Source organism: Vulpes vulpes, chromosome 12 (assembly GCF_048418805.1).
Source record: "Vulpes vulpes isolate BD-2025 chromosome 12, VulVul3, whole genome shotgun sequence".
Classification (NCBI taxonomy): Eukaryota; Metazoa; Chordata; class Mammalia; order Carnivora; family Canidae; genus Vulpes; species Vulpes vulpes.
In genome coordinates this window covers 175,114,558-175,126,819 of record NC_132791.1, presented here as the reverse complement: position 1 = coordinate 175,126,819, position 12,262 = coordinate 175,114,558, and positions in this window count along the sequence as shown.

The following is a 12,262-nucleotide window of genomic DNA, read 5'->3' as shown; positions in this document are numbered from 1 at the left end:
GATATGTTGCTGACTAGTAGGGACAAGGGTGCTTGGGGTGAAGGTGAGGGCAGGAAGGGAAAGTCAGAAGATTCTTCTAGATTATTCTATGCTGCCCAACCGAGCTTCAGGAGAGGAGATGGGAGTTTTCACTGTATGTCTCCCAGTCTCTGCTGATGGGCACTCCTAATGGAGTGGATGTAAGGGAAAAAAACAAAAACCTAGAGCTTTCTCCACTTAAAAAACAAAGATAGTCAAGAAATGATTCCTTTGTTATCATGTAGAACAGGCTTTGAAGGGAGGTTGTGTTTGGGTGACTCTGGAGACTTTAAAGTTGACCTGACCCTCTCATCAGGAAACACTAAGAAGTTTTGCATTTAATTTTGGGGGTTCACATCTCCCTCCGAGACCACCCATGGACCTTCCTCTAGAAAGAAAGGGTTTGCTCAGTAAATTAATTATGCATGGAAATTGCTCTTTGAAATAAGTAAAATTCCTGCCTCTACACTTCTAAATGATTTTTTTCTTATGGGTAAGTTCCCATTCTGATAAAGTCACTAGGGAGGCTTACTGAATGATGCCAAACAGTCACCTCTGGGATTTTCACTCTTCATCAAGGTGTCATAACCATTAAGTCTACAGGAGAAGTTTCAGGGAAGCTGAAAAGATACACTGGTCTGTCCCTGGGTGAATCTGAACAAGACATTTCCCCATCTCGAGTGGGAGTGTCTTCATCAGTAAAGTGAAAGGGTTGTGCCATATAATTTCTAAAGCTCCTTCCAGCACATGAAAGAGTGAACGCTTACATCCCAGACCCTCCAGAAGTTCTGATAAGCCTTCCCTGGAGAGAAATCAATAGTTCAATGTTGATGTGGATGTGAACAGGAGAGCAAGAGCTTTCTGCAGACAAAGCAAGAAGGAACAGGGGCTGTGTTTTGATCAAGAACTGAAAATAAATCAGTTGTCTCATTTTCCCTTCGGCCTCTGCTTTGCACATTAAAAACTATTCTTAAGTTTAAAACATTCCCCCAAAGTATCCACAGTGGTAGAAAATTAACTGTAATGAACTGCAAAGATCTCTCGCAAAGCACCCGAAGAGAAGGCAGGAGAATGTCTCTGTTTCCCTCGTGGTTCCTCTGTTGACTTGACTACCACTCCTATTGGCTATTAATTACTTTCTTATAAGATGAAACAGAGCCAAAACTGCATAAGAAAGAAAGAGGAAAAGGTGAATCATCCTTTGTTGGTAATTATTACAGTCCAGGAACTATGCATTTGTCATTTCATTTCTCCCAGGAATTTATTTGAATGATGAGGAAGCAGATCCAGTGGTGGTAAGAAATGTGCATAAAATGACCCAAACAGAGATCATGAGAACAGAGATGTCAGCCCCGTCCTACCTACTCCCAAACCCTACGTACCTTTCAATAAACAAGGCTGGCTCCGTGAGAATATGACCTCCACAAAGACCTTCCTGAATCCAAAGGCAAGGATGACCTAACATTGAACCCGTCACCCAGATCTGTAAATGTCCAGCATGACCCAAGGGCCACAGATGATGACCACAAGGACCACAGCGAAGGGCGACACTGCAGGCTGCATTTCAGGAGGCACAGATGGACACGGGCAGCGTCCCTCAATGGCAGAGCACCACAGGGGAGATGAGGACTCAGAGCTATCCTTTTCCATCAACCAGCTATGAATCTTGAACCACCACTTACCATATCCAGACTCCTATCCCTTTGCCTTTATTTTTTTTTTAAAGAACTTTATTTTTTTTATTTATTTATGATAGGCACACAGTGAGAGAGAGAGGCAGAGACAAAGGCAGAGGGAGAAGCAGGCTCCATGCACCGGGAGCCCGACATGGGATTCGATACCGGGTCTCCAGGATCGCGCCCTGGGCCAAAGGCAGGCGCTAAACCGCTGCGCCACCCAGGGATCCCCTCCCTTTGCCTTTAAAACACAGATGGATGGCATCTTTAGATCCCCTTCCTCCCTGGGCCTTTGTGATAATCAAACAGAAAAACATACATAAGGACAACTTTGAAAAAACCAAACAGTAGCTTTATGAATGCAATGTTTGGGAAATTCTAACATATATTCTGCATCTTTAGTTTCAGCCATTAGTTCAGGTAACTGGGGCCCAGAGCAACCAGCCAGGTAGGTCCCTAACCTATCTACAATTCACTCCTGGTGATCTACACTACCGCACCCTCTGAAGAATATAAGAATAAAAGGAGATTTCAGGTACTGTTCCAACAGAACAGCCATATGTCCCCTGACTAGCGGAAGCCCAAAACATGAGTTTACAATTTCACCCAGGAGACCGAAACTTCTCTGTTTATGTCAGTGTGAACCTTAGCTGGGCTCATTTCTCTCTTTAATGCCTGGTTTCCAAACACCAAATTGCAATCAGAATTTAAAGTTAGGAGTACCCTGTCACAGAGCTAACAAGTGGTGTTATTATTCAAACTGGGGTCTGCTTGACTTAAAAGGTGATGCTCTTTCCATAAATGCTACTCCGCCTCCTATAGCAACAAAAGACTACACATGAGAAATAAAGCTGGAAATTCCACTTGTCTGATTAATACAGAGTGCCTATCTGGAGATTTATGTTTGTTTTTCTACTAAATAAATGGTTACATTTCCCCAGCCAAGAATACATTGAGCTAATTAATAACAGCTTTCTTTCAAAGTCTACTACACAGAAAAAATTCTATCCCCAGGGACCAATCCCTCACAAAGGCCATGGACAGACTATCTCAAGAGTTCCTCATTAAGAGACCCCTGAGAGCGACCACGCATTGTCACACCATTGGCCATTCACACCTTAGCAAAGACTAGCCCTGGTGAATTGTCAACAGGAAAATAATGCGGAATGAACAGAGGAAGAAAGGAGGGAGGAGGGAAAAATGAGGGAGGGAGGAAGGCAGACAGGATAAAGAAGGAAAGAAATGTGAGCCCACTGTTTTCCAGGGTCCTGCTACACTGTTGGATTTAACAAAATACAGTATTAATACTTTTGTGCATTATTTACTATGTCTTCAAATACCTGAGGTCAACTTTGTGAGCTCTAATTTACATAGGCAATAAAATGCAGTTTGAGGAGTTCATTCGAATAGGTAGGCATCACTATAATCATGATAGGACATTCCTATTGCCCTAAGATCTTCCCTCTTCTCTATTTACAGTCAACTCTTAACCCCAGATTCTGGCGATCGATAATTTGATTTCTCTCCATAAATTTGCCTTTTCTGGCTACATCATCTAAATGAAACCACACAGCATGGAGCCATCACACTAAGCTTCTCTCAGTTGGCACAGTGGTTTTGAGCTTCCCTCCTGCTGGAGCGTGTCTCAGTATTTCACTCCTTCCTTTTGTTTTTCTGAACAGAATTCCATCATATTCATATTCTACCGGTGGTTCATCCATTCATCTCTTGCTGAACTGTTTCCAGTTTTGTGCTATTATTCATAAAGCTGCTATGAACATTTGTGTACAAGTTCACATTTTGTGTGAACCTAGGCTTGCATTTCTCTTTGGTACATAGCTAGGAGTAGAATTGCTGGGCTATAGTAAGTGCGTGTTTAACTTTTCTAGAAACTGCCAAAGGTGTTCTCATTTTACACTCCCATCAGCAATGGTACGGGAATTCCACTCACTTCATATCTTTGCCAACACTTGTGGTTGTTCGTCTTTTTGATCTCTGACATTCAGTGGGTGGATAGTTGTGTTTGTTTGGGTTTTAATTTGCATTTTCCTGATGACTAGTGATGTTGAGCATCTTCTCATATGCTTATTAGCTGTTCACATGTCTTCTTTTGTGAAGCGTCAGTTCAATATTTTACTCATTTTTTTTATTTTTTTCACCTTTTTATTATTAAGAGTTTCTAAATATTCTGGTCACTGGTTCTTTGTCAGTTGTATGTGTTATACTTTCTTCAAGCCTGTGGCTTAATGTTTTTTTTTTTTTCTTATTTGAATGATGCCTTTTAAAGAACACATATTTTTAATTTTATTAAAGGTCACTTGAATTTTTTAAAAAATTTATGGCTTACAATTTTTATTTCTTATTTAATAATACTTTATTTAGCCATAGTCACAAAGATCTTCTTCTATGCATCATCTCCTAAACTTTAGGTCTTATACTTCAGTGCATGATTTTAATTAATTTTTGTATATTGTAGGAGGTAAGGTGTTTTTCTCCCCATTTGGATATCCAACAAATGGTGACCCCTCACAATTTTTTTTAAAGTTATCTTTTCCCCCCTCATTGAATTACCCTCGTACCTTTAATCGTGTGGATCTATTTCTGGATTTAGTAATAAATTTGATTGACCTATGTTTCTATTTAGACTAATATCACATTATCTTGATGACTGTAGCTTTTTAGTGGTTTCCAAAACAATGTAAGTCTTCCAACTTTGTTCTTTGTTCTTTCAGCTATTATGGTACTTTATATTTCCATGCCATAAAATTATAAAGGTTGGTTGATAATTTCTCAGGAAAAAAAAAAGCCTGATGGGATTTTAATTTGGATTGCATTGAATCTATAGACCATTTGGGAGATGGAAATTGGAGACATCCTAAACTATGGAATTTTCCAGTTCTGAACATATTTTATCTTTCTTTTTAAAAATACAGATTATATTTGACTTAGAGATAGTTCTAAAAGGTATCTAAGTGCTCATTGATCCCAAAGACTTCATTTTGTACGTAATAAACCATGATTTTTTTTTCTATGAGTGCCCAAGTCTTCTTTGTTCACTCAAGTAGTCAAAGAAAACATCTTGATTATCAGCCCAATATCCTTTTCCCTTCTTTCTTGCTCATCAGAGCTTAATTTTAGTTAAATGATAAAGGAAAGATATAGAAGAAAATTGCTGAGTATATTGGGGTAGGAGAGAATTCTTTCTATACAGTGCCTGCATTCAAGCATGTACACACAGACTGTGACCAGGGGAGTTGAGAGAAAGATGCTAAAGTGTACAAGGAAAATGACTAGAGAGGATTAGTAAGTATAATTGTGTGTGAATTTGGGTCTCCTTCAGTGTCCTTCAACTGATACCAGTAATGCCTGTTCGGGGTGAAGTGTGGTTTGTGAAGGTGATGCTGCCACAAGACTGGACCACATGGGCTCCTGGATTTGCAAGAGTCCCAAGCACATGGAGGAACTCAAGCCCATCAGAGGCCTGACTTCATTTAACAGGAAAGAGAAACACAGCAGAATCAGATTTGAGTTCCAGGCTGTCCTCGTTAGGAGCAGAAGTTGGTCCCAGATGAATGGAACTGGGTCCCTGCCCTTCTCAAGCCATGACCCCATCCCGTGTGTGGAGCCAAGTTTATACAGCCATAACTCACCACACGTCACAAGATCCTAGGAGCACCTGGGTAGCAGTACTCACCATGACTGATTTCTCTATGGACGTGGCTGATAGCCAGTAGGCATTGGTATGTCTGTCTTGGATATTTATGTATTGAAATATTTCTATATGTGATAGAAACCAAGTGGCTCAATAAACAGCCATTTACTCCAAGGCTTCTCCCCACCCTATAGAGCCTCCTGCTGCCCAGTAGCCCCCAAACAATATCTCCACATAGTCCAGCAACCAGAGGGTTAAAACCTAGCATAGACAGCCCCCCATTTCCAACCCCAGGGATGTGACCTTCATCCATTCTGATTGGTGTCTAGATCTCACCAGCTGTTCAATATTGTAAATGTCACCATTTTTCTACAGAAATGTTTTAGAAGACATTTAGTTTCACAATACCCATTTCCTTAATATTTCTGGCCTATGTATTCCTTTACATTCTTACAGACACTAAAGTACAAGAGAGCTCCTCCAGCGGTTATAAAAAACGTAACAGCCACTATTGTTGATTAAGTACCTACTATATTCTGACTCTTTATGGGAACGATCTAATTTAATCTCCAAATAAACTACAGAGTAGGCATTTTTGGCCTCATCTTATAAGAGCCTGAGGCTCAGGGTGGTTAAGTAACTTCCTCAAAGCCAACATCTGGGCCTCTTTTGGTTTGAGTCTTTCCTGAGTTGGGTAATGAAAGCTATTTAAAAATAAATTCTCAATTAAAAATATGAGGATCATTCTCAACTGTTCCAACTCACTTAAAAATGCTAACCACATCGCGTCGTAGGATGTCATCTTTAATGTGTTTACCAACTCATGATAAACACAGGAAAGTGTTCTGACTCCGTTCTGGCCGTGGCCTGACTGCTTCTCACTACAGTGGGGACTGGCACGCACGTGCTGGGAATGTGAAGTCACCTCCTTCGGGCACTGTTCTCATAACACCATCCACTTTTGCACTCCAGCTCCTACGTTTGTGTTTTTTATTTATATTCTCAGCCATCATTTTTCCATGCTTTTACACTCTCTTGTTATAAAATAATACATAGACTTCATAGAGACGGCCTTTGTCGCAGTGAGAGGGCCGGATTTAGCGGTTTCTAGGGGGGGAATTATTTGGGATAACTGATTGAAACCAAAGTGCATTACCATTCCTTGCCTGCAACAATAAACACTAGGTCTTCAAAGGCTGACCAAGTTTCCAGTGATCCCCAACAATAGCAGTTGTCATTTTCAAATGATGGTCCTTTTGAAACGCCAAGTGGAGTGAAGAAAAAGTGTGTGCTATTGCTGATTAGACAGGAATATGACTTGCAGAGCCTATGTTACTCTCTTGTCTGCAAATTTTCTGCCCTGATTAATTACAAAGAGTGCCAGAGTGTGTTGACGTTAGTTAAAAGCATTTGCTCTTTCCAGCCTGTCCTTATACCCGAATTAAGGATTTCTGTGTCGAGGTGAGGTCAGGAGGGTTCAGATCTGTTTTCCACTGATAAATCTTTCTGTCCCATAAGGATTAAAGGAACTAATACATGATCGCCTGTGTGTATATGTCCTCATGATCAAAGAGCTCTTGGCCAAGTGGGAATGCCTCAAAGAGATAATAAGTAATTTGTTCACTACAAACATTACAATTATCTATCCCTCTACAAAGTACTGAGAATAAATTCTCTAATCAGAGTTAATTAGCATCCTTGTTGCTTTGGGTTTAACTGGCTAGTTCTCTTAAAGGCACATGAACGTGAAAAATTACATGCCTTTCCTGAGCCAACTTTTTAAACTCTTTCAAAGTTAGTTGGAGTAGCTGCCCACCAATTAGCTTCAAACCATTTACTTCAATTCGCTGAAATCAACTGAACAAAATTACCTGAGGTCCTCCTCTATGTTCATTTACTCTTCCGTGCTTTTATTTGTAGACTCCCTCCTCCGTGCCAAGTGCCTTTTTAAAGGCTTAGTGCCCTCAAATTCACAAAACAACAAGGGATGCCTTAAAGAGGAATGAGCGTAGGTGCACTGGAAGCCAAAAGAGAAGAGAGAGGATGGAAATGGCCTGTCTCAGAAGGTGACCTCCAAGGTTGGTTTAGAAGAGTGAGCAGGACTTTGGTAAGTTTATATGAGGAAGGGCATTTCAAGAAACACGGGCAACAAAGTCATCTGAAATAAAAATCATAGTCATAATAACAGCAACACATATTGTGCTTTGCATATTCTAATTCACTTAATCTTCACCCAAAATGCTATCAAGCACATTCTGTCATCATTTCTTTGCACAGATGTGGAAATAGAGGGTAGAGAACATGAAGTAACTAAACAAGACACAGAGTTCATATGACGTCAAGTCAAGATTTGAACCCAGGCCAGCTGACTTCAGGGTCTGAATGTTATACCAAGCGTGCCCATGTGCAGGCATACACATGAAAAATACTGAAATCTTTTTTTCGGAGGAGCCATGGTCTGTAGGGATAGATGAAGCATAGACCCATCCTGCACTTAATACATTTTCTGCAGCAAAGAGTTCATTTTTAAAAGATTTTATTTATTTGTTTGAGAGAGAGAGAGAGAGCACGAGCAGAAGGGAGGAGCAAAGGGAGAGGGAGAAGCAGACTCCCCACCAAGCAGAGAGCCTAACCCAGGGCTCGATCCCAGGACCTTGAGTTCATAACCTGAGCCAAAGGCAGACACTCCACCAACTGAGCCACCCAGGTGCCCCTGCATCAAAGAGTTCTACAAAGAAAATGCAACAAAGCACCGAGAAGATGAAGAGATCTATTCCAGAGGAAAGGTAGGGAAGCCTCTTTATGGGGCAAAAGCTCAATTCTGAGGAATATCAGCTGACCATGCAATGCTTCACTTTGTTTTGCAAACAAGAAATTACATAAGGATGAAGTGCTCTACATGGCACCTGAGCCATGAAAGGTGTCTGACTCAGGTGCCGTGTCTCCCTTCACCCCTCCGTTCCAGCCTCCTCCACTAGATCTTCCAAAGCCCTCCCATTCGAGATGGTCCATCTTGTGTGCTACCATGGGGCATGGAAGAAAAACGGGGGGTCTAAGGTCATAAATATTTTTCCATATAATTGCACCGCAATAACAATGAACTATCAGAGAAGAATATGTAGTCATGCTGTTCTGCTCTCTTACCCATAGGAAGAAACTCTAGGATTAAAAAAAGTTTACTCAGATTTGCCTTCACAATAGTGTCTAGAATCATGTTCTAACAGCAATGGTCCAGTACCTGAACAGTAGCTATTATTGCATTAGTTGTCTGTTTTTCATGTTATTTTCTCCCTTCATCCTTCCAATGACCCTCCCCAAATATGCATTATCATCTCCATTTAGTGGATGAAGTAACTGATGCCTATACAGTTTATGTGACTTGTTCATACTCCTAGCACTAAAAGAAAGAGATGAGATTTGAACCCAGACTTTTTATTGGAACTGTGGATTCAATGTTAACTATTCCCTTTCAGTAAGTTCTCCACCAATTTTAAATGAATTGAAGAATGGCAAAATCCAAGCCATTTCCTCTTTATTTTAGGATAACAAGAGGAGAGACTAAGTCTGAAGTAAGAAGCCCTGGTATTGAGCCCTACCTGAGCACTCCAAACTCAAGTTGCAGGACATTTGGCTTCTCTAAGCATCAGTCTCCCCGCCTAGAAGATGGAAATAATATCTTGTCCACAAATAGAGATGAAAATTAAAGGTGGTGGTATATGTAAATGTGCTTTTAAAATCACCCAAGTGGTTTTACTACCCTTGTAGAAAAAGAAAAAAAAGAAGACAGACAACAAGGATTCTGGGGCCTGATTGGGAGGAAGTACCCATACTTATTCCTTGGTTTCCTCACATGCAAAGTTAGTGGTTTGGGCTGAGTGATCTTCAAACTTCTTATCCCATAGAAGAAATATTTTTGCAAGTAAAAGTCCCAACATGTGGTATAGATCAATCCATGAATCTATGCTTGGCCATGAAGCCTCTCTGATACCCATGACTCTGAGGGTCAGGGTTGGAAAACCTTTGAACTCAACAATCAGGGACGTTCTAGTCTCCAGTGTTCCTGTATTTGAGGCCATCCAGGTAGACCAATAGCAGTTGATCCAGAAGGGATACCATGCTCTTGATACCTGGGCTTTATAAGAGCTGGTCATTGTGATGAAAAATAATCTAGGTCAGGTCATTGAAGACTATGTGTTCTAAAGTAATTCACAAGTCACACTCTTTCTGACCCTGAAAGCCCAATGACGCTTTCACATTGTTGATCCACCAACCTTCCTATATGGTCATCCTTAACTCTTGCATTTCTCTTGCCCTCTAGTTTAATCAATCCATCATAAATTTTATGGCTTTTCATCTCCAAAATATATCTAGAATCCTTCTATGTCGTTCCATTTCCACTGCCATATTCCAAAGCCAAGACAGCTTTGTTCAGGCAATAGAGAATAATAGCTGGCTTTCTTCTATCTACTCTCCATATAGTATCAAACAAATAAGCTCTTGGCCCCCAAATGGCTCTTAGATAAAATTCAAATTCCTAACTATAGCCTCCAAGGCCCACCTGAATGGACTTCATGCCCTCTTCATCACTGGGTCCAACCACACTGGCTGTCCCTAACTCAGAGACCAACCTCCTTTCTCTCTCCAGTCTTTGCATTTATCCTTCCTTCTATTTGGAGTATTTGGAGTATTTCCCCTTCACTTTTTTTTTTCTGGTTCACTCATCTTCTTCAGCCCCAGGTCAAATAAATGTTTTTCCCCACAGGAATCTTCCCAGCACAGCTCAGATTCTTCCCATCTATTGGGTGACCTGCATATTCTCCCTATGAGCTTAATCGCACTCTGTATTGATTGATTTGCTTGTCTGGTCTTAACCCACTTGAATATAAGCCCCAGGAAGGTAGAAGGACCTTTTGTTTTTCATTCACCATCCAGTCCTTAGACAGTACCCAGGACACAGGAGATGCTTGCTAAATCTGTGCTGAAAGAATAAACAAGGAAGTGTTCATTAGCATTTGAACTGAGGAAATTCTAAGTATACCCACCCCTAAAGAATCTCTGTCTTCATATAGCTCCTTCATCTTGTTTTATTCTCCTGGCTTTTGGCAGTAATCTCAGCATCTTTCTTGATCTAACTGGGGTGCACAAAGCCCTCACCCAGGACTCCTGTGTCACATTGCAGGTGTTCTTTACAATTCTGAGAGCTCATTCTGGTGTAGACCCTCCCAGTGTTGCTGGGAATGGTCAAAATCACTTTACCAATTGTTTTCCAATTTTCTAAATAGTCATCCAAGTTATATATTCATCGGATTATATGCACCTACACGTACACGTTTGTTTCTGAGCTACAGCAAATAGTATATAATCAGGGCATGAGAATAATTCCTGCATAGCTTTGCCAGAATAGATGAGACAGTGTTCAGCCTAATGAATATACCATCACTTTCTCTTTGCTTTAGCAACCTAACATTATTAAAAAAATTTTTTTTAAGATTTTATTTATTTATTCATGAGAGACACAGAGAGAGAGAGAGAGGCAGAGACACAGGCAGAGGGAGAAGCAGGCTCCACGCAGGGAGCCCGACGTGGGACTTGATCCAGGGTCTAGGGGATCACGCCCTGGACTGAAGGCGGCGCTAAACCGCTGGGCCACCCGGGCTGCCCAGCAACCTAATATATTATATTGCTGAACTCATTCATTGGTGCAACCCTTTAGAATTTGCAAAGATCTTTCATATGCATTCTTTTATTTCACATTCACAGTGCACTATGAGCCAGGCATATCAATATAGTGATTATTATCTTTAGATTATAAAAAAGGAAACAGTCTCAGAAAGGTCAGGAAAACCACTAGAGACTTTGCAATTAAAAGGTGGTGGTGCCCACAGTATTGTTTGCAGTGTACCACCTTGCCTTCTCCAATCAGCCATTGCCTGAAAGAAATAATTGACACGCAGACCCTAACCATGGAAATCCAGCTTACCAAGCAACCCAAAAAAGCTTTTAATGCTGCCCCTATTAGCCATTGTAAAGGATACAAGAGCTCAGACCACTGGTTCTTAACCAAGGGTGATTTTGCACCCCTGGACATTTGGTAATGTCTGGGGACATTTTTGTTGTTACAACTGGAGAGGGCAGTACTACTTGTACCTAGTGACTAGAGGCCAGGGATGGTGCTAAGTATCCTATAGTACACAGGACAGCCTCCCACAAGAACAGTCAGGTCCAAATTGTCAACTGCTGAGTCTGAAAAACTCTGGCTTAGAATAACTGCTATTAGGATGATAAGAAAAAGGAAGGAATACAGCTTATTTTTCCCATTGGCACAAGCTATTTTAGCATTATGTGGGGTGAGCTCTTGCCAACTTCATGACATGTTCTGCCTACAAAAATTGGGCAATAGGTTGTAGAGAAAGGTCTCCTAATATTTTGCTAAAAGATAATCCCTGTTTCATGCATGGAATAAAACAAAAAAATAAACTTCAACATACAGAAATTCACCTTGCAGCTCACTTGTCTTTTTCAGTCTGTATTTATTATTTTTTGAATGTCAGATAATAAAAGTATCCACTAAATGTAGGCACAATGATATACTATGAATATATGAACTGTTCTCCTGATCTCATGAAGAATCCTGGAAAATAAACATAAATCAACTAATGACAAGAAACATCAAAGGCAAAAAAAATCATCTAAAATGTTGTCCACACCAGATTTTTAAGCTTTAAGATCAAAGTACATTCTCTGGATTTTTTCTTATTACCATGTCCTATGCAAAGGGAATCTCCAGTAGACCCTCCATGTGTGAACAGTCTCTCAACACAGTTAAAGAATTATCAAAATATTGAAAATATTAACAGTTTGTTAATACGATATTATAATTATAATATAAACAATTTATGATTCCTGAAACTCAAAG